The 27,269-nt window shown below is 42.2% G+C and overlaps 1 protein-coding gene across 13 annotated transcripts in view; it reads right to left on the bottom strand.

Annotated features, from left to right (window-relative positions):
• Positions 1 to 27,269, bottom strand: part of KMT2C (lysine methyltransferase 2C) — a 354,350-nt gene that overhangs the window by 315,542 nt on the left and 11,539 nt on the right. The window contains exon 1 of one of the 13 annotated variants that reach the window (XM_075922791.1): positions 15,283 to 16,192. The exons of the other annotated variants lie outside the window; for them this stretch is intronic. The gene's annotated coding sequence lies outside the window, so the exon portion shown is untranslated. Of the gene's footprint in view, positions 1 to 15,282; positions 16,193 to 27,269 lie in introns of those variants that run through there. 13 annotated transcript variants of the gene reach the window in all.

Genomic DNA, 27,269 nt, shown 5'->3' with positions numbered 1-27,269 from the left:
CCATGCCCCCTCCCCTCCAGCTCAAGCACATGGCGAGGCAGGCAGGCTGGCTGAGAAACATTTTTAGCTCTGAAAGTCTTTAGTTCTGTAAGCAGGCAGGCTGGTTTGGCTGCTGTCTATTAAGTCTCCTGGCCACAGCCTGCCTCTGGCACCCCAGCCCTTCCCTTCCTCTGCCCCCATACACCCTCCCAGATCTAGCACCCCAATCTCCTGCCTCAGATCACAATCCCCTCCTACTCTAGGTCACATCCCAAAACTCTGCATCCCAGTTCCCTGCCCTTGGTCAAAACTACACTACCTCCTTCGCCCAGACTCCCTCCCAAACTCCATTCTCCCTCCTGTACTCCAATCCCTTACCCCAAGCTCCATTCTCCACTCAACCTTCATCCCAGACCCCCTACCTCCTCCATTAATATCATGGAAGAGTGCAGCCCTCAACCACTTTCCAAAATCTTGGAGTAGCCCCCATCAAAAATTATTGCCCATCCCTATCCTAGAGAGCATAGTTCAGTCTGACTGTGTAATCAAGTCCTGACTTTGTAGTGTTCTATTGTTACTCTTTATATAGTGATGGTTAGCATGATTAGGCCCCATCCAAAGATGCTTATTATCACAATTAAATAAATACAATCGTTTTTGGTATGTAGGGAAGGAAGGTACAGGAAGAAATCACAGTCAACAATGAGAACTAAATATTTATCTACAGAGGAGAGCATAGTTTTCAATGAAAACATACTGTACAGTGAATTTGTTTGCTTATTTTTAATTGCCCAACCTCCAGATAAGGAATGGATAGCTCCAGCAACAGTCACTAACTTTAAAAGGGTCAGAATCACTGATAAGATTTCCACCATAAAATGAACTCATTAGAATAACTTTTTCAGTCACTTTCTGATGGTTTTAAGTCAGTCAGCATCCAGATCCAAATTCTTCATGAAAATTAAAGCAAACAAAACATTGTGCAATTGCTCTTTCAACATGCATATTCAATATAGTAAGAAAGATTGTCATGTCTGCAAATTGTGAGGTGATGTAAGAAAAAAATATGGTAGTCTGGATACGGCAAGAAAATGTAAGAACTCTTCCTGGTATTCCAGGTTTCCTATTGCTAGAAGCCAGTTGGGTGTTATTCATTATGCTTCCTTGAAGAATCCCAACAGAAAAAAACCTCTTGTCTTCAGTGGGAAACATGAACTAGGTTTACTCCTTGTTTCTGGGATAGGTAGTAGTTATAATCTAGAATCTATATAAAGAATAACTGCATGAGCAGAAAGCTGTCCCTCACAGATACAAGCCTTTGACTTCAGCAGAATCTAACGGTTAATTTAAAACCTTTCCTTCCAAAATATTTTTTTAAATTCTTCTGGTAATTCAACTAAAAATGGACTCTCCTAGACACTAGACTATTTGATGCAACCTTAGAAGATAACATTTCTGCTAGCTCATTTCAGAAAGCTAGCCAATATCTTGCTAACTTGCAATAATATCCAGCTCCGATAGACAGGACACGCAGTTTCCTTACACATTCTAACAGTGCTCTAACCTTCTACAGAATCAACATTTAACTAAGATCACAAATAGTTGAAAATTAACTACTGTCTGTTTGTCCAATGCATCTCTGAAGGAAACATTTCCTCACAATGATAAGAGGAACTTCTAAGATGCAGAAGATACTATAATATCAACCTGAGGTGGAATCCAGGACTTTGTTCATGTGCTAAAATGTCTCCAAGGAGAGAGACACATGAAGGTGCCAAAATTTTATTGACATTCCTTGTAACTGCGTTTAGCTCAAAAGAGTACATAAAAGTGTACAACCACTTATCCTTGGAGAAGTTTTGGATGGGGCCGATTTACAGCCTATTGCCTTCTTTTCTACTACAAAATAAGTCATCTTCTTCAGGAAAGGCCTCCTATTCCTCATCTGCAAGTCCATGTATTTTAACAGATGACCCAAAGGAGGAGCAACCACTCCAAATAAATTCTTTTGCCTGATCAGAAAACAGAAGAAAGGTTGGGAGTAGCTGTGAGGTTTGACTACAGATAGATCTAGGGATCTATAACCCCTAGATCCCTTTCTGCCGTACTCCTTCCTGGACAGTCGCTTCCCATTCTGTATGTGTGAAACTGATTGTTCCTTCTTAAGTGGAGCATTTTGCATTTGTCTTTATTAAACTTCATCCTGTTTATCACAGACCATTTCTCCAATTTGTCCAGATCATTTTGAAAGAATTAGGTTTGTTTAGTTTAGAAAAGAGAAGATTGAGGAGGGACATGATAGCAGTTTTCAGATATCTAAAAGGTTGTCCTAAGGAGGAGGGAAAAAAAACTTGTTCATCTTGGCCTCTGAGGATAGGACAAGAAGCAATGGGCTTAAACTGTGGCAAGGGAGATTTAGGTTGGACATTAGAAAAAAAAAGTTCCTAACTGTCAGGGTGGTCAAACGCTGGAATAAATTGCCCAGGGAGGTTGTGGAATCTCTATCTCTGGAGATATTTAAGATTAGGTTAGATAAATGTCTATCAGGGATGGTCTAGTCAGTACTAGACCATGAGGCCAGGGGACTGGACTCGATGACCTCTCAAGGTCCCTCCCAGTCCTAGTATTCTAGGATTCTATATTTCTGTCTCCAAATCCATCCTGCCCTCCACCACAGGTTTAACACAAAACAATGTCCAATACTGTTTCATGGAGTGCAAATCAGTGGACATCCTAGAACACTAAAGGAGCTGAACGAGGAGATATCAGCGCCATTAGTAATTATCTTCAAGAAATTAATGATAGACAGAAGAGATTCCAGAGGACCGGAAGAGGAGACTGAAGAGGGACATTATAACAGTTTTCAAGTACATAAATGGTTGTTACAAGGAAGAAGGTGAAAAACTGTTCTCTGGATAGGACAAGAAACAATGAGCTTAAATTGCCATAAGGGAGGTTGGATATTAGGAAAAACTTCATGTCTGTCAGGGTGGTTAAGCACCCTATTTAAGGCAGCAGTTCTCAAACTGGAGTCCACAAGTCATGAACAGGACCACAGGTCCTGTTGATCACCTCCTCCCTCTCCTTCCCAGTGCCTCCTGCATGCTGGACCAGCTATTCACACAGGGAGGGGGTGGAAAGAGACCGAGAAGAGGAGAAACAGGAAGAAGTGGAGCAGGGGGCAGGCCTTGGGACAAGGAGCATAACAGCAATGTAGCCTGATGGGGCCAAGCAAGGGTTGAAAACTCCTGAGGAAAATCAGAAGCCATCTTCAGGATCCATGGAAAATTTTAAAATCTAAAGTTTGAGAAATGCAGATCTGGGGAGCTTGTGGCATCTCTGTCACTGGAGGTTTTTAAGAAGAGGTTAGACCAATACCTGTTAGAAAGGGTCTAGTTATTTTGAAGTCCTGCCTTGAATGCAGGGGACTGGACTAGATGGGCTACTGAGCTTTCTCATAGAGCTACAGGTCTATGATTCTATGAAAGTTAGCTTCACTCTTGTAGTATCAAGAAGATATGAGAAAACAATCTTGCAAAGCACATCTATACAACCAGTCATCCAGTTCTCCATAGTTTGACACTATATAAATATCATATATCAAAATTGGTTAATATCTTCAACATCATTATTGCATAATATCACAACTGCATTATTACATCAATATGCATCATTATTCAAAATGCTACAAAAAAGTAGAGGCTGAATTGCTTAATTCTTACTCTTGCTGGTGGGCATGTACAGTCATAAATAATCCCTTTGATTTCAATTGAATTATCTGTGTTGATGACTCATGCAAATAAGAAATTATACTCTAGACCTGAAGACCTCATCCAAAGCCCCTTAAAATCAAAAGGTCTTTCACTGACTTCAAATTGTTTCTGATGAGGTGCTTAGTGATTTACAGAATAACTTGTCATCTTGATTAGAAATTAAACAAAGTTATACCAAACATATTAAAAACAGTTTTCTATTTGAAAAAGATCGTTCTGAAAAAGCTGCATTCAGAAGATATTTTAACATGTTAAGTTTGTCCTGCAATGAGAAAATGAGCACTTTTACACTTGAATTCCAATAGCAAGTTCTATTATCAATTCTTGGAAGCACCACTTCCTCATCATAATGCTAGCCATGTAATCATGAAACATGAACATCAATAAATTAAAACAACATTCTACCCAACAGTCAAACAAGACTTCAGAAAGTTTTAGAAGCTCAAAAAAAGACCACAGAAATAGCTGAGGTGGTGATTAATTTAGGGTACTTCTACACTTAAAAAGCTATACTAGCTCAAATGCACCAGTGCAGCACATCAATGTAAACAATACCTATGCTGATCAGAACAAGTAATCCATCTCCCAATAGGTGGTAGCTAAGTCAATGGAAGAATTCTTCCGTTGATCTAGCACAGTCTGCATGTGGACTTATGTTATGCTTAACAATGCAGCTAAGGATCTTTCACACCTCTGACCTACATACTGAAACCAACCTAATTTTCTAGTTTAGACCAGGTCTTAGAGACACAGTACTTGGGATCCAAAGATCTCCATGGACATTAATCAATGAGGTTCAACACCTAAATAATAGCTGCCAGGAGTCATTTTCAGAGTTAAGCTGTTTTTTTAAAAATGGTTTCTGATAAAAACTGTATCTTGACAATAGTCATCAGTTACATGCCATCAAATAGACAAGATATACGCTGATATTGAGAGGAAGTAAATAAGCTGTGAAAGAACAATATACTGCATGTTACCCCAAGAGCAAATAAGAACAGAGGTTACAAAAAAATCTTCTTTCAGCTCAGTTTTAGAAGGAGATTCCTCAGAGACTGTATTCGAATCCACACAAGCTATCTCTGAAAACCATTGATCTTGACTCAAAAATTCCCTCCATCACTCTTCAATATGATATTTACCCTTTCAGATCTAGACTTTAAAAATTAATTTTGTGCTTCTGAAATACCGACTGGAATTATCTTTAAAATGGTTTAAAATATCTCCAATAGAAAAGAACAAGAGCCAAATGGAAGGAGACAGCAGCTACATGAACTTGAAAAGAGACAGACACAAACAACAGCACCAAGATGGGCTGTTGTGAAAAGTGACTAAAACCTGTACTAACCCACCCTTAGTTTCTTAGATATTTAATTTTACATCCCTTTGAATTCTGGACTCCTTCCTGCTAATCAAGGTAAGACAATTTGTCTTACAACTTTGCACTCTGGGTTGATATTCTACTCACACCTATGAGCAATGAAGTCTGTTGATACAGCATTGTTCAATTATTTTTATTTTTTTGTTGAAAACATCATGAATCTGTTAAAGTATAATAGCACAGAGACAGATTTTCAATTCAGGCCTCCATTTTGTGAGCAGTTTTGAACCTACAATGATTTGTACTTCTTCCTTTCCATCTCACTGTATACTCTGAGACACGGACAGGTGTGAAAAGACATAGTTCTTTATTTCCTGACCATAGTTACACAACATGAAGGATAAAAATAAAAAGAGATTCTGGATACATTCTCCATTATGTGCCTCAACTATGGCAATATCTTCTGTACCAGTCTTCACTATAGAAAATGTGAGGGAGTTTCATATAGCAGAACCATTATTTTTAGCTGACAAGTGTCAAAAATTGAAGTGTCATTAGCAGAAGTTTTAGAACAAGTTAATAGATTAATCAGCAATAAGTTACCAGGATCAGACGGTATTCATCCAAGAGTTCTGCAAGAATTCGAATAGAAATCTGTAGTACCATTAACTGTGGTTTGTAACCGCACACTTAAAATCAGCATCTGTACCAGATAACTGGTGGATAACTAATGCAATGCCAATTTTTTAAAAAGGACATTAAGGTGATCATGGCAATTACAGGCCTGTTAGACTAACTTCAGTACCAGGCAAGCTGGCTAAAATGATAGTAAAGAATAGAATTGCCAGAAACATAAATGAAGTCAGTTTGTTGGAGAAAAGTCAACATGGATTTCATGAAGAGAAATCACACCTCAGCAATCTATCACAATTTGTTAAAGGGATCAACATATGTACAAGAGTGATTCCATGGACATATAGTACACTTAAAACTTTTAGTAAACCTTTGACAACATCCCACAAAGGCTGTTAAGTAGGCAGTCAAAACTTACAAAGAAAAGTGCTTTCCTGGATGGATAACTCTTTAAAAAAAGGAAACAGAGGGTAGAAATAAAAGGTAAGTTTTCACAATGGCGAGAAATAGTGGGGTCACCCCAATATTTGTATCGAGAATGTGGTATTGAACATATTCATAAATCATTTAGAAAAAGGGGGTGAATAGTGAGATAGCAAATTTTTACATGATACAAAATTACTCATCATAGTTAAGTCCAAAGGTAACTGCAAAGAGAAACTCAATCTCACAAAGCTGGGCAACAAAATAGCACACAATATTCAATGTTGATAAATACAAAGTAATACATACTGGAAAACATAATCCTACATTTACATACAAAATCATGAGGTCTGGATTAGCTGTTACCACTCAAAGAGATCTTGGAGTCATCATGGATAGTTCTCTGAAAACATTCACCCAATGTATAGTGGCAGTCCAAAAGGCTTGCAGACAGAGAAAAGACCATTAGGAAAGGGACAGATAATAAGACAGTAAATATCAAAGTCACTCTGTAAAAATACATTGTATGCTGCATGAAATTCTCGTTGCTCTCTCAAAAAAGATTAGAATTGGAAAAAATGCACAGAAGGGCAACCCAAACAATTAGGGGTATCAAGCAGCTTCTGTATGAAGAGATATTAAAAAGACTGGGACTCTTCAGTTTAGAAAAAGAGATGAGTAAGTAGGGTTAAGGATACAAAATCATAACTGGTGTGGAGAAAATGAATAAGGAAGTGTTATTTATGCTTCATATAAACACAGGAATCAAGAGGTCCACCCAGTGAAATTAATACACAACTGATTTAAAACAGACATAAGAAAGTACTTCACACATTACACACTCAGACTTATGAGCTCATTGCCAACAGATGTTGTGAAGGCCAAAAGTATAACTGGGTTCAAAAGAAGAATTAGTTAAGTTAATGGAAGATAAATCCATCCATAACTATTAGTCAAGATGGTCAGGATTCGACATAATGCTTCAGGTTTCCCTAAGATTCTGAGTGCAGGAAGCTAGGATAACCCAACAGCTAGGATGCCCTCTTGACAGTTCCCCTGTTCTATTCGTTCCTTCAGATGCATCTGACACCAGTCACTGTCAAAAGATAGGATAGTGGGTTAGATGGACCATTGGTCTGACCTAACATGACCAATGTCATATTCCTCTCAAGTCTTTTAGATGACTGCCTCATCCTTCTTGGTTCAGCCAAAATACGGCTGCCAACATTGTCTCTCTTACCCTTCATTTAAAATAAGGCTGAGGAACCTTTTATGGGTTGGGAGCCGCTGACACAGAAAAAAAATCCCTTGGGAGCCACATACAAGTGAGAAGAAAAAAACCCCAACCCTCACTGTCATGGTGCCATGACCTCTGACCAAGAAGCAGAAAGACACTCATATTCCCCTCACACACTACTGCCTGGGGCAGGGCCAGGCTAGTAGATTGTGTGCGCTCCAGCCCCACAGAAGGGAAGGAGGGTCTGGACTGTCAGAACAGGATGCTCTGCTTTGCTCCCCGTCCCCCTTCACAATGCTGGGGTAAAAGCCTGAGGGCTGGATCCAGGCAAGCCATGGAGCCCCACAGCAGTGTTCCCTCTATTGCCCTGCAGCACAGCTTCACAGGTGATTAGTCAGCCCCGCCCAGTCAGAGACTCAGGGCTCCTTGCATGGAGCTGGCTGGGCGGAGCTGATTAATCACCTGTGAAGCTGTGCAGCTTAGAGGGAACACTGGTCCCTGGGCCTTAGGCTCCCCACCCCTGATTTAAAACATATGTCCCAATTTGAGTCACTATGTTGACTCCCTATTGTGCTGCACACCCAGTTCAAATTTCTGTCCCTGGCTTTCAATGTACTATACCTCTGATTTGGTCTTCCTTCACATTCTCTCCATTCTGTCCTCTCTGCTCTGCCAACATCATCAGGTGCTTTTCACACTATCCATCAGGCTTGCAAAGAGTAGACCTTAAAAAAATCTAATTGTCAACTTTCCACCCTTGTCTCACTCAAACCACTCTTAAAAGATACTTTTCATTATGGTGCTCAACACACATGGTTACATTAGGTAGGATTTTTAAAGCTTGGAAAGTACCTACCCATTTATGCTTCAAGATATAATCCAATATCTAATGGATCCGCTATGAAAGTGATTTGATATTTGTCAATTTCAGAGTTTCTTGCACCTTTCTCCAGAGCCGTGGTCACCAACCAGTAGATCGTGAGCTACTGGTAGATCTCAGGGGCTCTAAGAGTAGCTCTTGAGCCCTCTCTGAACTGCGCACCTGCGCAGTACATTTACATTAGATTTCCTCATTTGAGGAGCAGCTACTCACTGAGCAACAACACAGGTGAGTAGCTGCGAGGAATGGTGGGAGCTGAGAGGTCGGGAGGGCTGAAACACCCCAGCCAGCTGACTGTGGCTTTCACAGCTGGAGCTAGGCACAGCCTCCCTGGGCTGAGCGCAGGGCAGCTGGGCTGGAGGGAAGAGACGCAGCTGCCCAGCCAGCTGGCCATGGTGCACCACGCTCCACGTGGGCTGGCACAGAGGAGAAGCTGCCTGGCCTGCTGGCTGTGGTGTTCAGCCCAGAGGAGGCTGAACCGCGCTCCAGCTGATTGGGCGGCTTCCCCTCTGCGCCTGCCCACGTGGAGCTTGGTGGCACCCTGGCTGAGCACCATGGCCAGCTGGCCGGGCCGCCACTTTTCTTCGCTCCAGCCTGGCTGCCCTGCAGTCAGTCCGGAGGGAGTGTGGGTCAGAGGCTTCCCTCCGTGGCTGGTGTAGGGAACTCCCTGCTCCCAACCTTGTTCCCTCTCCTCTGCCCCAAACTTGTCCCCCGCCCTCCTGGCCCACTGTTCCCTCTCCCTTGCCCCTCCGACCCCGCTGCAGAAACCTGCCCCCCTGCAGAAACTTGTCCCCCGGCATCTTGCCCCCCTGCAGAAACCAGTTCCTTCTGGCACCCGTCTCCTACTACAGAAACCTGTCCCCCTGCTCTCCTCTGCAGAAACCTGTCCCCCCCAGCATCCTGTTCCCTGCTCCAGAACCCACTAGCACTCCTCCCCAGTACTGTGTCCCCTGCTCCCAAATGACTTTTCTATGGGTCACTGACCCCTGACTCAAGGCAGGTTTCCTGCCATTCTCATAAATAAAGACAATGCAGAAACTTTGTGTTTAACATAGTATTCTATTTAAAAATGAAGCCTGGCCAACAAACCCCCAATTGGGGCCAAGCCCCCATCTGGCCACAACCACTCCTGCACTCCCTCTTCCCCAGATCTGAGCCCATCAAACACTGGAACCTCATGCCCTCAGTCCCTCACATACCTGCACCCTCACATCCACAAGCCTGTGGCTTGCTTAGTATCCCAACACTGCCCAGCCTGGAGCCCCCTCCCCGAGCCAGTGTCCCCTTCTCCACCTCCTCCTGCATCCAGATTTCCTCCCAGAGCTTGCACCTCTCACCCCTTCCCACACCCAAATCTCTCATTCCCACCCCAGAGCCTACACATCCTGTCTCAACACAGCAAGGGTCCAGCTAGACTGCAAGAGTTTTTCAGGATTCTGGAGATATCCCAGAAAAACTCTTCTGCATCCAGGGTTGCGTTTGTTCTTCCGCTTTTTTAGTGGAAGAGCAAACAGGCTCTTTTGGTCACCCCTATATTCCTCTTTCCAGAAGGAATAAGGTGGCTTCCAAAAGAAGGGGTTTTTTTCTGACATTTGGTCCAGTGTAGACAGGCCAAATGTTGGAAAAACCTCTTCCTACAGAATAATAATAATAAAAAAAAAATAAGCAGCAGTATAAGGATTGGGGATAGCAAGTGATGGAGAGGAGGAGAACAGAGAGGGCGGGGCGGTAGATCTTGGCTTGGTCTGTCATTTACAAAGTGATCTTGGGTGTAAAAAGGTTGGAGACCACTGCTCCAGAGCATGTGGCATTGCTCACATTTAGAGACAGGATACTGGAGTCAATGAACCACTGTTATGAACTAGTATGGCAACATCCTCATTCTTACTTGAACAAAAACCAACAGGCATATATACATCTCAATAGTATAATACACGTGTGTAATTTAAATAACCAATTATTCATATCTATGTCTTTTCTTGAGCCTTCTCCTTCCTCCCTTTTCACTTGTCTGCTAAATTCATCATTTACTGTACTCTGTCTGAGGCAGGGGCATGTTCTGTGCAGAATACCTATGACAACTGTAAAATTATAAGTAGTAAAAATCCACACTGATCCTTCCTCCCACAGAAAATCTTACTAAAGTAATCTAAACTTCATTACAGGGTGGACATGTAGACGACCCCTTTACAGAAGTGGGGCCTCCTTTTATGCATATCAGTGAATAATGGAAACAAAAAAAATCAAGAAGTGGGAAGTACACTGTTTGCAATAAGACCACACAACTATTCAACTTAGGGATGTGCAACTTTCAATATTTAAAACAAAATAACTCATTATTAAAATATTACATTTGCAAAATAGAAGTCTAGATTGAAAATTCAGGGCTTCTGTTTCTAAGAGTGTCCAATTCAATAATACGAGTTATTTAATTTTACTTTTCAATATCACAGCAATTAGAATGAAAACATGGTTTGAATTAGCACACATTTTTCAGATATGGTATTGTAAAAGCACCATTAGCACAAACTACACCTTGTTCAAAACAACATTTAAATAGTGATACTCATACACAACGTGCAGGCTGTGTGTAGGAGCAAGGTAAGAAAAAATGTGTAAAACAAAATCTTAAAGTATTACTAATGATGGAAGTCAAATATCCTTAGTATAGACAAAATTATCTCCCATTAACATTGATGTTGCATGTGCACAGCAATAGGAAAATAAATCCTATACAAAGATATTATACAGTATTATTGCTTAGGTATGCTTTCAAAAGCAGACATTTCTCTGAGAAGTGGACAGTTTTCCTATACAAAAATAGGTATATTTTGTCATTTAATTAAAGCTGTAATGTTTTGCCACTTATTTAAGTACTTGTTTTTAGTCAAAGAAGTCCAGCACTGAAAATACAACTGAGTTAAACATATATCTGTTTAAAAATCTCAGAGGGGTAGCCGTGTTATATCATCTCATCTGAAGAAGTGGGTTTTGCCCACAAAAGCTCTTCTCTCTCTCTCTCTCTCTCTCTCATATATATATGTTTTTTGAATACTTTCCACAAACGTTGGATCCTCCCCAGAAAAAAGGGTTTTATATTTCTATTGGATAACCAGATATAAACATTTAAGACTCCCATTAAACAGTAAACTCCCTACTGATCTAAACTATGATGTGGCCATCACCATAATACATTCCCTACCAGCCCCTTCCAAACTCACAGCGGCATTTCCTGGTTCACTGAAGGTATCCCGGAATGTACAACTATGACAGAGTAAATACCATGGATTGCAATGTGACATTGGATATTCGTGAAAACATGTGGGATATTGCCAGTGAACCAGATTGTGCCAAAAAGATTTAATTGAGGAAAAATACAGTTATAAAAAGGCTAGCTAAAGGCACACAGACAACTTATTTAAAAAAAAAATCTTATTTCTCTGTGAAAATGTTACCTTTAAATCCTAAAATTAATGGAAATGAAATATAGAAATATTTTTCTCCAATCTGTATTTTTAAGTTTGTTTACACTATGCATGTGACAACACTATGTTAGTCATGTTCCCTGTTTTTCCTGCATATAGGCAGTTCCCTTTTTGTTGGGCTGAATTTTTCAGACTCAAGAACAGAGAAAAAAAATGTTGAAAACTGTAAAAACCACAGAAATTGGCAGAGGACTGAAGGATGGAGATGGGGGAAGAGTATTCTTTCCTGCCTTCCCCCCCCCCCCACTTTTTTTTTAAGCTCACTAGATTTCAGGTTGGCAATGTCCCTTTAAGAAGACTTGAAGTGCTGAACAGCCCATACAGCCTGGTCAGAAGATGCATTCAAAGACAAAAATCCATACAGGACTTATTTTCATTTTGGCTATGCAGTTCAACTTTAAGAGAACATTTCTTTGTGGAAATGTGGTGAATAATCTATGCAAAGGAAGTTTACATGCTGTGAGCACATTCCACTGTTGTGGCAAAAACTGACAAAATTAAAACAAAAAACAATTTTAATCAACAATTTCATTAAAACACCACTCTGTGGGGGAAAAAAGAGTGCAGAATAAGTAATCTTTCATTAGTCTAGGATGAGAATCACAAGTATGACAAAGATATTATTCTAGGTAGCTAATACACTCACAGCATATTGTCAGAAGGAAAGGATATTTATGACGGATGAATTTAAAGGGGCATGCATCAACTGCTTTCAAAACATTAAGAAACAAAGTGCACAGTGGTCTTTAATGAGACATTAATGAAAGGTTAGTATAGATGCAGCTGCACAACATTCACACTGTTGATAAAAGTATATCCTGTCTTCTGTTTCCAACCATAGTGGTTAAAAATATTTCCACTAAACAGTCAGTGAACTAGTTTTTTTTTATAGGAACTGTGCATTTTATTATGCAGGAACATAGTAGAGGCAGTCCCCGAGTTATGCGAATCCGACTTACGTCGGATCCGCAGTTACGAACGGGGATTTCTCGCCCCGGAGAACTAGAGCAGCGGGATGCCTGGTCCCGCCGCCCGCCTTCTCCGGGGCGAGAAAAGCTGCTCCCCGTCTCCCTGGTCTGCTGGCGGAGCCAGCAGACCAGGGAGACGGGAGCAAAGCAGTGGAGCACCGGGGGCCGGACTCGCGGCCGCTTCCAGATCAGCTGGAAGCGGCGCGGGTCCTGCCAGGTGCTCCGCCACTTTGTTCAGCGTCTCCCTGGTCTGCAAATCAGGGAGACGCTGCACAAAGCGGCGGAGCACCCGGGGCCGGACCCGCGCTGCTTCCAGCTGATCTGGAAGCGGCGCGGGTCCAGCCGGGTGCTCCGCCGCTTTGTTCAGCATCTCCCTGGTCTGCAGACCAGGGAGACGCTGAACAAAGCGGCAGAGCACCCGGGTCCGGACCCACGGCCGCTTCCAGCTGATCTGGAAGTGGCGCGGGTCCGGCCCCGGGTGCTCCACCGCTTTGTTCAGCGTCTCCCTGGTCTGCAGACCAGGGAGACGCTGAGCAGAGCAGCGGAGGACCCGGGCCGGACCTGCAGCGCTTTCAGCTGATCTGGAAGCCGCGGGTCCGCCTGGGTCCTCCGTGGCTTTGCTCAGCGTCTCCCTGGTCTGCTGGGAGGGGGGGGGGACGCAGCTAGTGCCCCCCAGCAGACCAGGGAGACGTGGAGCAAAGCCGGGGGCCTGTGGTAGAGCAGGTGGGGCACTGCCGGTTGGTGCCGCAGCACCGCTCCTTGGCGCTACTGGACCAACCCAGCAGCACCCCAGCTGCTCTGCCCCAGGCGTCCTGATTCAGCTGCTGATCAGTTTCAGCAGTGGCTGAATCAGGATGCCTGGGGCAGAGCAGCAGGGGTGCTGCTGGGTTGGTCCAGTAGCTCCGAGGAGCGGCCGCGCTACTAGACCAACCCAGCAGCACCCGAGCTGCTCTGCCCCAGGCGTCCCAAAGTCAGCCGCTGCTGAAACTGACCAGCGGCTGACTACAGGAAGCCCAAGGCAGAGTTGCTCTGCCCTGGGCTTCCTGGAATCAGCTGCTGATCAGTTTCAGCAGCAGCTGACTTGGGGACGCCTGGTGTTCTTACCTTGAATCTGTATGTAAGTGGAACTGGTGTCCAGATTCAGCGGCTGTTGAAACTGATCAGTTTCAGCAGCGGCTGATGCCAGTTCCGACTTACATACAGATTCAACTTAAGAACAAACCTACAGTCCCTATCTTGTACGTAACCCGGGGACTGCCTGTATACTAAGTATTTACAGTATGCTGATGTACTATGACTATAGCTATACTCAGCATTTCTGCTACATTTAAATTTATTTGAGCATATATTATTTTTATGTTCACTGACAGCTTTCAGATGTTGGTACATTTGCTTAAGTTTTGAATTGTTTTTTGTATCTTCCACAGGCATAATAAAATGGGACTACTTTAACACTAGCTTAAGGTTCTTCAAAACGCACCTTTTCAACAATGCAAGAATCATATTATACTACAAAGACTGAACAGTCAAATAATAAAAATTACACATATGGTCATGAATGTGTTTCAAGCATACAATGAATCAAATACCTTTTTAGTAACAAATGTTTCACTTATCAAATATTTGATATTTAGTATTTGATATTTAGTATCTAGCATTAGATACATGACAAAAGTCATAGTTTAAGAACAGCACAGATGCTGAATTAACTGGGCCATACGCACAATATTAAAATATCATACTTAACAGTTCTTTTCCCTTATATTTTGTATCAAATTCACTGAACCAAACCAGTTACATAATCCATTCTTCGACTTTTGACTTGTGTGTTCATTGCTTATAGAACACAGATCAAAATATAAGATAGAGCATATACTGGATATTTAAACTATTTTCAGGATATTTAATAAGCCAACTAATAGTATTTTTCTGATTTAAAACTAGTGTGAGCAGAAAATGGATGAGAAAGAAAACCTAAAATTTTGTGGACATGCTATATTTTAAATTATGTGAAAATGTTTAAGACTGCATTGTTTTACAAGAATAGCTATGATCACATGTAGAATATTTAAGAAATATATGGAAGGGATCGTCCTATTCCCTACTGTATTTTTAAGATTCAGAACACCCCTGCTCTAAAAGTGAAGGAAGGAAAGGCTAATAAAATTTATTTATTATATTTAGACCATGTTAAAACAGGACTGTTTTTAAAAGAACGTGTACACTACACAGACTAAGAAACGAAAAGACCATTGGTCATATAATACTTGTCAGTCCTAAGCAGTGTGTGTTATTTGAGGCTGAAGATGATCTAGTGAACCTGTAACTTGGGCTGATACACACATTTTGATCTCAGGAGATGCATTTTCACCAAGGGTGTGAAAAATCTCTCTAGAGTGCTAGTGTCACCACAGTACTCCTGATAAGTTTCCAACCTAGTGCCTCAGGTCCCACTACTCCTCCTTATGTTGATACCCCCATCTGTCTCCATAGAAATATAATGCAGATTGCCATATGCAGCCCCCTGCCGCCTGTCACATTTTGCCCTTTAATACAAAGAAGTTAAATGCAAGACACACTCACCGCCAGCGAATTGGTTTTGCACAGCATAATCCAGAGCCCGAGAACCTCTCACAGACCCTTTTTGGGAAATGGAGGGGCTGGCATCGATGCCCAGGCGTATTGTCCAAAGGAAGAAGTTATTTACATGTTACAATCCGAGCCCACCGTCGTACAGAGACACAAACTGCTCAGCACTCCCTTAGATCAGCCATGTTACTCTCCCAAATCCACCGACGGCTGCGAGCACTTCCCAGGCCACTTCCCCGGGCGCCTGGGCACGGACAAGGAGCAGGAGCGCTTCTAGACGCGTCCTGCCAAAGCCCCCATGGCAGGGGCCGGTCGGCGAGCCCCGAATCGCCTCGCAACTTCAGCTCTCTGGATCCTCCCCGAGCCAGCCTGGAGCCGCCGGAGGAGGAGGCGAGGGGAAGGGGAGGAAAAGAACAGGGCTAGAGAAAGTAGATCCGACGGCTGCGGGCGCCACCAATGTGCGGCCTGGATTCGCCCTGACAGGAGCTGGAACCACCAGTCCCGGCTGCTCTAGCTACGCAAAGCGGGCCCCAGCTTAACTCTTAACTCCCCGCCTGCAGACGTGGTTGGGCGGACGGGTCCCCACCCCCCGCTCCTCAGCAGCAGCAGCCGCCGCCGCCGCCTGGCTGCGGTACTGAAACACTGGGGCAGCAGCAAAGAGGGATACACAAGGGCTTGCATTGCACAATGCAACGCGAACCCCGCAAGAGCATGAGGAACAGCACGTCTCAGTCGGCTGCTCCCGGGAGGGCTACGAAAGAAGAGCCTGTCAGATTAGCCCCAGGGCAGGCGAGTGCAATCTGTCCTCCCCATAGCCCCTTTCTGGCGGCGTAGGAGCCAGACTTCACCACGCTTTAGTTTCCCCTTCTGCCCCCACCATCAGCGAATCGTATTTTCCCATTTAACAAAGCACCACTAAAAGTTGCAACACGTACAAATGGATCCCTCCTCCTCCAGCGGACACACGTCTTGAGTATTAAGAGGCTGTTGCAGGCAGGACTTCAGCTTGAAATTCAAGGGGTTTCTTTAACCCTTTTCTAGAGACGTTGCTACTCCCCAACCCAGTTTGCAACTGACTCGCTAGAAAACCTCGTCCGAAAAATATCCCTTAAGAAACTCACTCTTTCCCACTCCCCCACACGGCCCCTGGCAAAGTTTCCTTCTTTTGGCACTGCGCAGAAAGAAAAAAAATGCAATCATTATTCCATTTGTGCTGATCTATTCTTAAAGGCGAACCAGTTTAAATAACCTGGTAATTATGAGTTTCCTTACTAAAAGGAAATAACACAGGTATTCGTTGGGAAAACATTCTGTTTTGTGTATAGCTTAGTTAAATTGGAGGAGGAAAGAGAGTTTAATACTTGGTTCAGAAAACAGATCTAGTTCCAGTTCACAAATTAAAATCTGGACATCAACACTGAGCTATAGCTGGCAAACCAGAAGAAGACTCAAGAATTTGAATCTCTCACTACAGTATACTGAAAACTGAAAATTGAGTTCAAATTCTGTTCTCAGTTATATACAGTTGTAAATCCAGATTACTTCCAGTAAAATCAACAGGGTTACTCCAGATTTATCCTGTTAAAATAATACAATTTTTGACTCTTAAGGTTTGTCCATATACAAAAGCTTTAAGGATTTCACTATCATTTGAGAAACTGATGTTGTTAAATTGGTGCAGATTTATGTTGTGGACACTTTTCAATAGGTTTAGAATTTCATAATATCAACTTAGAATTCTTACCAATTTAAGACAATTAAGTTAAATAAGTAAAAACATTAGGCCTAAGGCTGGTCTAATCAGAAGCTGTAAAGGTTCTTGGCTTGCCTGCACTTGGAAATTTACTGAATAATTATGTTGGTACAACCCAAAATATCCCCAAAATAAGAATGCCCTTTTACAGTTGAGCTTAATCCATCATATGGACATTTTACGTTAGAGTAATATTTACTTTATTACTTTATTAAAAATCAGAAAAAATCCAAAATAAAATTTAATCGGGAATGGTGTCCACACAGAGAGCTATTTCAGAATATTATTTATTGTTTATTCTACAATATTTGTTCTGCTCAATTTTCCCAACTAGACAAGACCTTAGGTTAAAAAAAGTTTAGTGTAGACAACAGGTATGTCTACTTTGCATCATGCAACTATGCCAGGATATTTCCTTATGGTAGACTCAGCCCTACAGCAAGAAACGGAATTTTTCTGTCAGAAAAAAAAAAACATTATTTTGTCAACATAGCTGCATCTACACTAAGGGTTTGTTGGCAAAGGCTTTTTCCATACTTCTGACCCAAATAGCTATGCCTACACAAATTTTAAGCGTAGACAAAGCCAGTGAAGGGTTCTTCACTCAATTAAGCTAACTCAGCGATTAAAAACATAAAATATAACAATATATACTTTTAAAAAATTATATCACAGCAAATTCCTGGTACAAAAAATCCTTTAGAAGTTTCTATATGTATAAATAGCTCATGCTGAGTACTGGATTAAATTTATGTAATTTCAAAAATGGCAGACAAATAGAGCATTTGAGTTTCTAAAAGTAAAGCAATTTGCTTTGTTCAGAATTAATCTGCAATTTTTTTATTTTACAAAACAACACTATTATAGCAATACAAAAAGTCAGAGGGAGGAAGGTGAAATTCCTGTCTATCAGATCCACAAAAACTAGTTTTTATATTTTGTAAATCAGAAAAATAGGGAAAGTGAACAGGGCTTGGAACTTACGTAACAAGTTTTTATTCGGGAGACACTTTTATAAAAACAAATAATAAGCATCATAAACACTTGAAAAGCGATGTCAGCTTAATGCACTGAGCTTAACGTACACAAACCCCTCTGCCCACACAGCACCCACTCTGATTTAATAGCAGCTCTGCAAATGTGCTGGGTATAGGGGCAAATCTGTTACTGGCAATGGGCCTTAATGCCTACTTAAGTAGTACAGTAAAACTCCAGTGGTCCGGCATCCAATGGTCCGGTACTCCTGATGGTCTGGCACCATCTGGAACCCGGAAGTGCTCCAGGCAGCCGGACAATTAGAGCTGCTCTGCCCCTGGCTTCCCCGATTCAGCCGCTGCTGAAACTGACCAGCGGCTGACTCGGGGAAGCCGGGGGCAGAGCAGCTGGGGTGCTGCTGGGTTGGTTCCCTAGCGCCGCCCCTCAGCGCTGCAGAACCAACCCGGCAGCACCCCAGCTGCTCTGCCCCAGACTTCCCCATGTCAGCCGGTCAGTTTCAGCAGCAGCTGACATGGGGAAGTCTGGGGCAGAGCAGCTGGGGTGCTGCCGGGTTGGTCCCGCAGTGCCAAGGGGCGCTTCCCCCCTCCCACTCCACTCCAGACCCCTCATAGCCCCCCCTTCCGATAGTCCAGCATATTTGATAATCCAACACCCCCTGGGTCCTAAAGGTGCCGGATTTCCAGAAGTTTACTGTACTTCAGTCAGCTAGTCTTCCCACTAACTGCAACAGAGAGTGAATAAGTAAGCAATGAAGGATCAAGCTGTACAGTGATGCAAATATAAAAGACCATCATAATAGAAAAATGTCACATTTTCATTTGAAAAAGTTTTGTAACAGCAAGCAACTTACACTGCAAAATTACTAGAACTGAACAATAAGAAAAATATTTCCTCTTTTTTTTATTTCAGTTTATTTATGTTGTGTGTTTGACAGCATTTTGGTTATCATCAGTTTCCTCTATGATTATGATGGGTTTTTTTACAAGGCATCACGTAAAAGAAAAATATAGAAAATTGATTATAAGTCTACAAAAATTGGCAGCAGGTTTCAGGGGCAGAACTGAATGTACTTCCTTCTCTCTCCCCGCCCCCGCCCCTGCCCCCTCCCCCTGCAATTGACCAGATTTGAAGTTGACAGGTCTTTAAAGTTAAATTATTGTCTCTAGTGGTCTAATCCTGAAAAACCTTACTACCAGCTGTATCGCTTGCAATTACATATAGTCTTACTGAAATCAATGGTATACTGCTTCCTATTATCGTAACTTAATCAAGTAAGAGTTTGGTTGTGCCAGGAAAATGGGATGTGCCTAAAATGGAATTGCTTCTCATAAAATCATACAGAAAAGAGACAGAATCAGCAGGCGGCTGAAAGAGGCTGGCTGGGGGATGCGCCCCCACCCTGTCCAGGACTACCCAAGCCTTTCACCCTGCAGGTACCTCTCCCCCACCCGGATTTATACGAGAACATTGCTGACTGTTCCTCTTCATCACGGAGTGAGGGAAAAGTGCACATTTTGCTGCATTCCTCACTCTGGTTGGGGAGCAGGAGCGGCCCGAGGCCAGCTACGGAAGCTGGCACCCTAGGCAGCGCCCCCGCCTACACGGCTGTCAATGGCCATGACGTGACATCATCACCATCAGGCACCCAGGCCAGCGGCGCCCTAGGCAACTGCCTAGTTTGCCTAGGCTCACGGGCCGCCCCTGTTGAGGAGTGCAGGGGGTAGACGAACCTGGACCTGCCCCTGCCAGGGCACATGCATCCCTCCCCCAGCTGTGCCCACTGGAGCTACAGTGGCCATGGAGAGACACTTCTCATCTAGCCACAAGCTGCTGCTGTGACAGAGGGATGGGGTAATCCTCTCTCCCTAGAGCAGTTTGCATACTCATCCCCAGCCCCAGCCCCAGGGAAATGATTTAAATGAAGAAAAACAAAAATTAACTGAGTTAACAACCCGAGAAATATCAGGTAAATCTTCTAGTTGCAAATAAAAAGATATTCAATATCCAAATGAAATTCCTCACACATATTACAATTCTGACATAGATCACATTTGGGGCTCAACACAGGAAGATACAATCCTTTAGAGTCAAGGAATGCATTTCATGTATTAACTACATTTGCATGTTAACATAATAATATAAGTGTAATTTAAAGATATTAAATTGGGACACATCTCTAGTGAGTATGTCATTAATCAGAATTTAAAACAATAACAAGGCTCAGTAAGGGCAACGGCTCTCTACATAGAAAAGGGCCAAATGCTATCCTGTCACACAGTAACATCAAGGGGATAACACAGAAAACATCAGGTTAAAATTATTTTCATTATATCAATTAAATAAAGCAGTCACAACAAGTTGGGCATGAGTTGTATCACATGCACTCCACTGTGGTTTGGTAGTATACTTTTCAGGATTTTCCAAACATTTTAAAGTCTTAAATTTGGTACTAGATTGCACAAAGCTCACAGTTTCACCTGATCCATCCATCCTATCTGGTACTAATAGTGAACTATCAGAGCAGGATCATGCACCACACAGAACCACTGTGAAAGTGACAATGATCTCATGGTCTGTCAGTTTTACACTTCTGTTAGTGCTGCTATGAGGAAGCTCCTCTGTGCAAAAGCACAGCATGCATAAAGTGCTAATTAAAGTTACTTGGTGTTCCAGAAGGGGGAAAATAAAGCAGGCGGTAATGGAATAAGGAGTTTAAATACCCAGTGAAAGGAAGGAGCAAAAGGAGATCAAGAGCTGGAATAAACAGGATATACCTTGGATCACACCTATAACACTGGAGTGACTCTTGCTTACAATAGTTTTTAACAGTGGGTTCCCCTCAGCTGATTCTGAAAGGTTTATCTGTTAGAATAGATAGGACAAGACTATTTTGCACACATCTACAGGAGGCATGATGAAGACCCCAGCAGAATGGTGTACCCCGCCATTTCTTCAAAGCTTTTGAAAACTTCATTGTCCAGATTACACTAACAGCTGACCTTTTTCCAAAACCACTTGAGATGGCGTGGTAAGGGGTAGCCTTTTCTGACAACTGTTATCAACAACAGATCATTTTTCTACTATATGTGGAACCACGGAGAGAGTAATAACAGGGATGGTGGCAAGAAAAGGGTAGAAGGAAATAAGATTTTACCATAAAAATATTGTAAACCTTATTCTATCAAAATCATACAGAAGGTGAATCCCTTCCAACAAAGAAAAGGTACAGCATAATATTTCATGTTGTATCAGCTAAGTGGAAAAAAAGAGTTTGGGTTTTCTTTCAACATTAACTTCTTATTCTCAGTTAAATTTAAAATCAACTTAATTTAAAAATACTTCAACATTATTTTAAAACATTTACATTAAAGAAAGGCAAAGAAAAATTGGCATGACAGAGTAATGAAGTCATTGGTAAATGCATACCACAAATTGCAGTCTTTAAATTTAGTTCTCCAAATGGTTTACAAATACAATTAAATTTACATAGTTCTGTAATGGCTATAAGGGGGGGTACATTGGGGAGAAGAAACAAAAAAGGAGGATATGAAAGAAAAGGAAAAAGGAGATGACTAGCAAAAGGAGAAGCAACTGAACTAAGAGCTAAGGAAAGTATTATTCATTTTATTTATTTACATATGTTTCCGTTTGCTCCTATCTAAACTCCACACATTTAAAAATAACTACAATCATTCCATTTCGTTAACAATATGAAAAAATTTCCTGGACTACCAAAAAAAACCTCTAATCAATTAATACAGCCACCAGTGTCATTTCCAACATAATTTCTATGCTATCAGTCCTTTTTACATTTTTCCAAGAGGGCATGAAGTCTGAGCATTGTGGATGATCACAGCTGCCATGGGAATCACATGGGGAAAGCGGCCATTCCCACTGTTCCAGTAAAGCAAGTCCCAACCCATTTAATCACGCTTAGGTTGAATGGAACAATCTGTATTTCACCCAAAAATCTACTGGCACGTAGTGCAGACCATATAGCAGAGGTATATCATAAACAAATCATCTCATTTGCTTTAGTCCAATCTTCCAGATGAAAGTAGTTTGAAACCAAGTTCAAACTCTGGCTTTGCTAGGAAGAGGGCCACTGCAGCAAGGCTAAAGGCCATGACTTCACTGACCCAAAAAAAGGCTCATTTTTCATCAGATATTCTACCATTTGTAAAATCCTCGTGGAGATACGGCACTATTGTTTTATCATGTGGCAGTTAGGCAAAGTCAACTACAGGCAAGGTATAGTGTTGGCTTCACCTAGCTACCTTGTGGTAAAAACTTCAGTGCCTTGTCTCCACTAGGATTTTAGCAAGATAATGCATACATTTTAGTTATTCTGCTTAGGAAAAGACTCCACCTTTTTTGCTGTGGATGTGACCTTAGGCTCCAAAATTGCAAACACTTATGCAGAGGTAAAGGTAACTTTACTCATATAAGCAGCTTCACTGATTTCAATAGATCCTCTCCTGTAAGTAACCTTTAATCATGTGCAAAATTTATGTCTACGATAGAAATGTTACAGTGGCACAGCAGGTGCCACTTAACAGTTACCAGGTGATGCTTATGGCTCAGGTTAACTGGTACGGCTGGACCAGCTTCCTGTCTGCCATGGACAGGGGGCTGGCTCCAGCCCCGGAGGCCTGCCGCAAACAGGAGCTGCTCAACTGGAGCAGATGCCCTTTTCTGGTTCTATTATACCTAGGTGCTGAAACACACAGTTGATTATCAAAGAGTTCCCAAAACAGTGGACACTACTCACTAATATATACAGCAGTGAAATATTTTAAATCAAATCACTCAACAAATACACATGGCTCACAATCGTAGGAACTTCTCCAAAGTTACTTAGGAGCTACAATCTCAAAATACCATGTGACTGAGTTAAAGAACAACTCATATGTTTCAGTCTGAGTGCATTATTCATCATCATTGTCTGTTTTTAAACAGATGTCCTGATATTTAAAATTATATTTCTACTCTATGCAGTTTTCATTTCCTTTGTAAGAAAGCCCTACTGTTCTTAGAATCTCATTGTGAATGACCATTGCAGCAAATACCAAAACTGATTTTTTATTATATTATCTGATGAACTAAGCAATGGCTGGACCACAATATGGATGGTGATGCCTCATGACATCTCCAAATGACAGTTAGATTTAAATAGTTCAGGAGATAATTATTTAAATACAGTAGAAACTTGCTCATTTGCACTAATGACAGGGAGGTCTCCATTGCATATTACCCACTAATTCAGTTCAATAAGAGAACTAAAAAAATAGACAAAGGATACTGTATCACAATATCCTTTGCTAATTTATTTTGACCCATGTATTATAGTTTTAATAAGTGATGATATTTCATAATGTATTAATAAAAGTACCGAGTATATTGGCTAGTGTACCTTGAAGAAGCCTGGCATTTTCCAAAAGAATCTCCCATGTCAAAATTATGATCTTGTGTCTATATCAAAGAAGTGGAAGTCAGAAGACTGGGGCCTGTAGTATACAAGCAGTCCCCGGGTTACGTACAAGATAGGGACTGTAGGTTTGTTCTTAATTGAATTTGTATGTAAGTCGGAACTGGTACATATTGTAGGGGAAACTCTAGCCAAACATTTCTCCAGAGCTCAGTTTTATTCTCCCACACCTCACTTCCCTCAGTCCTTTATTCTCAAGCTGAGGTGTCTGCTGAGAAAAGCCACTCTGCGTCTCCCTGGTCTGCTGGGGGGGGGGGGCGCTAGCTTTGCGTCTCCCTGGTCTGCTGGGGGGAAGCAGCTAGTGCGGGGTTGCCTCACCCCGTTTGTAAGTAGGGATCCGATGTAAGTCGGATCCATGTAACCTGGGGACTGCCTGTACCTAAAACTTAGGTCGATACCTAAAACTTATGTTACTATGGGCTGAGAAAAATGTCAAATCCTATCCAATAGTTAGGTTGAGCTAACCCCAATACCGATGCCACTAGATCAACATACACCACTCAATGAGCTAAATTTATTATAGCACTGGAAAAACCCCTGTTGCAGAAGTAAGTGTCCACATTGCAGCAGTGTGGCAGCTTGTGCCATGGTAGTACTTGTAGCGCAGACGTACTCTGGTTTTCTGTTCCTACTTCTGCCACAGTCTTCTTTTGTGACTAATGAAGATAACATTTCCCTCTGTCACAGGGTGTTGGAATGCCTAAACCAGTGGTAGTCAATACACGGATTGTGGGCCAAATCCAGACTGCCAGATACTTTCGAGCAGACGGCAAATTCTTATTTACTTATACTTATGTCACCTGTTGCTGCCTTTGACAGCCAAGGCTGACAGCTCAGAATGTCAAAGGCAGCAACAGGTGATATAAGTACAGACTGATGCCAGAACCCCACTGCCACGGGGCTGAAGAGGTTCTGGGCTGTCAGCCCCAGGCAGCAGGGCTCTAGGCTGTCAGTACCCCCACGATGCCTCATGTTGTCAGTTAAATCTGTGCAAGTGCTCTTGGTGAGAATATCCACCATCAACAGAGGAGGATAGTGGGGACATGAAAAACTGCAGTAATTACTAAAGTGGCCAAATGTTGACCTAACTTAGGTAGACTTAATTTTGTAGTGTAAACTTTCCCTTATTATCATTATTGCTACTGTGATGTAAAAAACATTCTACAGGAGTCTGGACTTTGACTATACTTTGACCAAGAAATTTGGATCTTGACAAAAAAGAATTGACTATACCTGCTTTGAACCTTTAATGTCTGTCAAACTCTTTGAGATCCTTGAGAAAAGGTACTATAGGAAGATAACATTAACTGTGTTAATATGTTCTTCTACAGTTTAATGAACATAGATCATTAAAACAACTCAAACTTTCAAAACTATGGAAACTGTAAAAAAATATAACTCTGGTACCAACCTTAACACCAAATTCATACATACGTACAAATAACAAGAACAATTCACAGTAATAAACATCCTAACAAATCTGCTCATGAAGCAAAACAGTTATAAAACCACCAACATATTCAACAATCTTCTTATTCATCCAGTCCACAAGTTACACTCATAATTAAGAATCAAAAGGTTAGTTTCTTAAATCTTATCTACACAATGGATGTAAATAGTCTGGCCTTCCACCTGTATTGCTTTCTGACTTCTATATTTTTAAAATATATATTTGTAAATTACATAATTTTAATAAATGTTACAATGTAAATGTTCAAAATTAACATTTACAGATTCTAAAAAGACCAAACAGGGCAAGGGGAACCATGGGTATGAATGGTACAACAAGTGTGGGCAGGGGTGAACCACAGAAACATAGTTACCGTAAAGTCGTGAGTATAGTGAGCACTTTTTTTTACTGTTTTTTTAAACACCAAAGTCGGGGTGCGCGTTATCCATAGGAGGTTTTTTTAAAAAGTTTTAAACTCACCCTCAGCAGGCACGAGCTGGGCGGGGGGGGGGGGAGGAAGGAGGCAGGCACGAACAGGGCTGGGCTGGGCGGCCGGCAGGTGCGAGCTCAGCGCGCCGGCAATGGAACGGGAGATGCTCCCCCACCAGGCGTGAGCTCGGCGCGCCAGTAACTGAGTGGGGGACGCTCCCCCGGAAGGCACGAGCTCGGCGTGTGGACAGCTGGGCAGGGGACGCTCCCCCGACAGACGCAAGCTCGGCGCGCTGGCAGCTGAGCAGGGGAGGCTCCTCCAGCAGGCACAAACTCGGGGTGCCAGCAACTGGGCTGGGGAGGCCCCTCCCCCCGGCAGATACGAGCTCAGCACGCACAAGCTCAGTTGGGCAGGGGGACCCCGTGGCAAGCGTGAGCTCAGCTGGGCAGGGGGACCCCGCGGCAGGCATGAGCCCCTTCCTTCCTATGCATACCTTAAAATCTCGAGTATAATGGGGGTGCGCATTATATATAAGAGTTTAGTTTATTCAAGAATTTTGGTCTTTAAAAGGCAGATGCGCATTATACATAGGTGTGCATTATACTCTAGATTTTACGGTAAGCTACAAAAAGAAAATGTAGAACTGCTTTACGAAAACTGGTGTGCATATCATTAAATACTGGCTCACCCTGACACAGATTGCAGTCAAACTAATGAAAAAGATTCTTTTATAATTATTTTCTGGCAAACAATTTGTGCTTTTTGTCTGAAAAACTAACTGTATATGTGAAATCTTGGCATTTTGAAAACCTACTGCTGTGAACGTGGGCCTAAGTAATAATTCAATAATTTAAATAATTTAAAATTAAGTAGCATGCATAAACACTTGTAATCAAACATTTTTCAATGTCTCAGGAAAAGATATTTTCAAATCCTATTTCAAGCATACCCTATTGCAAAGTAAATAAACAAATTTTACTGCAATCAAAAAAGTTAAATGTTGAAAACAGAGTTTAGAAGGAAAGTCTGGACACAAGCATATCCGTAGATCGCATCTACCACCACCCTAACGAATGAGATTATACTGCAGAATATGGCTACTCAATCTTTACTATGAAGTGGTGAGAGAAACACTTTTATGTTAATTACTGCATGGGCACATTAATAAAGTTCTAGTGTATAAAACTACTTTTCAAAAGTCTTATTGCACCTACACAGTGTTATTCTTACAGCTTATCATGGATATCTAGCTGGTAAAATAAGATCAACAAGATCAAAACTGAGTTCTTGATCTTTATCACCAATCTTTTCCCCTTTTCAGACATCACCACCAACACCACCCATCACATGGACGTGATTCTTGACTAAGACCCTTTTCCATATCCATTCATAAAGGTTATGTCTTGCCACTTTCTTCTAAACAACCTTGCCATGTGTAGAGGGGCGCGTCCCCCTTGAGCAGATTCTCATAGTTAAAATTCCCCTATGGTCCACCTATCAGGGTCTGTGCAGCCCAATGGCCAGCATCTGAATCTCCAACACCCCTCTGTCAGAGCCAATACAGCCCTGCAGCTCAGTCTTTGGGATTCCCCCTAGCGAACCAGAACCTCATCAGCCCTGTGGCAGTGGGGTTCTGGCATTCCTCCCTACAGCCCAGTCTATAAAGCAGGCCCCTCTTTTGGGATAAATATGGCCCTGAGGCCTAGCCCAGGTAAAGCTCCCCTCTTGGGGCAAATATGGCCCTGTGGCCTAGTCCACGGGTTTCAGGGACTGTCTCTGCTTTGGAGCACTGCAGAGGGAAGGGTAGGGGGACCCAGACCCTCCCACTCCACTGGGTCCCAGCCCAGGTCCCTGTTGGCAGTGG

The sequence above is a fragment of the Pelodiscus sinensis genome, chromosome 2 (assembly GCF_049634645.1).
Source record: "Pelodiscus sinensis isolate JC-2024 chromosome 2, ASM4963464v1, whole genome shotgun sequence".
NCBI classification, from domain to species: Eukaryota; Metazoa; Chordata; order Testudines; family Trionychidae; genus Pelodiscus; species Pelodiscus sinensis.
The sequence above is the reverse complement of the archived record's forward strand: the minus strand, read 5'-3'. Positions and strand labels throughout refer to the sequence as shown.